Raw genomic sequence first — 2,500 nt, 5'->3', positions numbered from 1 at the left:
CTTTTTCCCAAAGTGAAAACAAAACAGTATGTGGGCTCAAAATGCCAAAGTCCGATCCAACCACGGACTCGGTATCTACCTTTAATCAGTGGTGCGGCTCCCGACTGGCAGACCAGCAGCGTGGAAACGCAGGAGAGGACGTGATGCCAGTTGACTTCGCTCGTCTCCAGGACGTGCTGCAAATGGCGGACCAACTCCTCCGGCTTGAAGGGCACAAACAACTACAAGGGGAGACAAAGCCAGAAACGCCTTTCACCATCCAAGCAAGGAAGATGGAAAACCATCTCAAGAGTCAGCAGATAGTTTGCTCCTGAGTGAGCAGTGTTATGTTTGGTTGGAGGCCAAAGTGGTTGAGGGGTGTCGCACCTCAGAATAGTTCACCTTGCTATTGACAGTCTTTTGTAGTTTTATTGAGCAAAAGCAGTATACTGTATATACTCGAGTATAAGCCTAGTTTTTCAGCCCTTTTTTTAAGACTGAAAAAGACCCCTCGGCTTATACTCAGGTGAGAGTCCTGGATGGCTTATATTTGGGTCAGCTTATACTCAAGAATATATGGTATATTTATTATTTTTCTCTATTATTATTGGTATTATTACATTTATTATTTTTCTCTATTATTGTTGCTACTACAGTAGAGTCTCATCCAACATAAACGGGCCAGCAGAATGTTGGATAAGTGAATAAGTTGGATAATAAGGAGAGATTAAGAAAAAGCATATTAAACATCAAAATAGTTTATGATTTTACTAATTAAGCACCAAAACATCATGTTATACAACAAATTTGACAGAAAAAGTAGTTCATTACACATTAATGCTATGTAGTAATTACTGTATTTACGAATTTAGCACCAAAATATCATGATATATTGAAAACATTGACTACAAAAATGTGTTGGATAATCCAGAACGTTGGATAAGTGAGTGTTGGATAAGTGAGATTCTACTGTATTGCATTTATTTTTCCTTTGCTTTTCCATTTTCTCTTTTTTGTTGTTGTTTTGTTTTGGGTTTTGTTGTTTTTTCACTCAGTGCACTTTGCCCAATCCATTGTATGATTTTATTAACCATCATCATCATCATCATCATCATCATCATCATTTAATTACTTATTAATCGCCCTCCATCCAAGATGCTCTAGGCGATTTACAAGATAAAATTGTAAAGGATAAAAATACATACATACAAATATTGATAAAATTAACATAGATTAAAAGCTCTAGTAAAGAGCTAGGTCTTGAGTGCTAGGGTATTGCTGTGTTTTATCATGTGTTTTATAATGACTGTGATTTTATTTTATGCCTTTTAATTTTATTTTTGTGTTTTTTGTATTTGATACTCTGTATGCTGGTTTTATATCTGTGAGCCGCCCCGAGTCCCTCTGGGGAGATGGTGGCGGGGTATAAAAATAAAATTATTATTATTATTATTATTATTATTATTATTATTTTACTCTATTATTATTATTATTACATTTATTATTTCACTCTGATCTTATTATAATTATTATTATTACTATTATTGCATTTATTATTTTACTCTATTATTACATGTATTATTTTCCTGTATTTATTATTATTATTACTATTATTTCAGGTATTATTTTACTCTATTATTATTAAAAGGATACATAAGCACATTTACACTGAAGAAGATGAGAATAATGATTTGATCAGAGTTGGACAGTCTTATCTTAAATTTGAACTTTATGTAAATATTCAAAAACATTTAACCTACTGATGCCTCAATTAATGTAATTTTATTGGTATCTATTTTTATTTCTGAAATTTACCACCCTCGGCTTATACTGGAGTCAATGTTTTCCCAGTTTTTTTGTGGTAAAAACTGGTTAATAATAATAATAATAATAGTAATAATAATAATAATAATACATTTATTTGTATCTCGCCACCATCTCCCCCAGAGGGGACTCGGGGCGGCTCACAGAAATATCAAATACAAAACAATAACAATATTCAATACATCAATAAACAATAACATGCACCCATTGTAATATTTGCACATTAACCAAAAAGAATAAAAACACACTTATTAAAAACATAGAATTTAAAAACAGTGAGGTTGCAATAGTAGATTAGCAAAGTGCACATCATAGGTTGTAAACTCAAAACATAGATCTATATATATAAAAGAGTGATGGCATCACGGCGATCCACAAAACAACAAAACTTTTTTGTGGCTTATATTCGGGTCGGCTTATACTCGAGTATATATGGTAGTTTTTAAAAGGAGCAGGACGACTGTGAAATGCTTGCAGTCAAACCCCAATTAAGGAAGACTTACTTTGCGGTAGAGCAAGGCGAGCACCGCATTTGTCCGAGCAAAGCTCCACTCTCTCTGGAGAGGAATGGCATCGGAAACTGATGGAAAGAAAAAGAAAACTCAATTCACACAATGTAAGGCCAGGGCTGCTAATCAATTTTTTAAATTGTGTCAGAAGCGACTTGAGAACATATTGCAAGTCGCTTCTGGTGTGA

General features: G+C 33.8%; 1 protein-coding gene and 1 long non-coding RNA gene across 6 annotated transcripts in view; both read right to left on the bottom strand.

Annotated features, from left to right (window-relative positions):
- LOC134294745 (uncharacterized) overlaps positions 1-2,385 on the bottom strand; it is a 3,219-nt gene extending 834 nt beyond the window's left edge. Inside the window, exons 1-2 of the long non-coding RNA XR_010001447.1 lie at positions 2,307-2,385; positions 80-221 (exon numbers count right to left, since the gene is read on the bottom strand). This is a non-coding gene — a long non-coding RNA (uncharacterized LOC134294745). The remainder of the gene's footprint in view (positions 1-79; positions 222-2,306) is intronic.
- LOC134294703 (transforming acidic coiled-coil-containing protein 3-like) overlaps positions 1-2,500 on the bottom strand; it is a 755,386-nt gene that overhangs the window by 707,434 nt on the left and 45,452 nt on the right. The window lies entirely within an intron of this gene.

The sequence above is a fragment of the Anolis carolinensis genome, unplaced genomic scaffold, assembly GCF_035594765.1.
Source record: "Anolis carolinensis isolate JA03-04 unplaced genomic scaffold, rAnoCar3.1.pri scaffold_19, whole genome shotgun sequence".
Lineage (NCBI taxonomy): Eukaryota > Metazoa > Chordata > Lepidosauria > Squamata > Dactyloidae > Anolis > Anolis carolinensis.
This window is presented reverse-complemented; position numbering and strand designations above follow the sequence as displayed.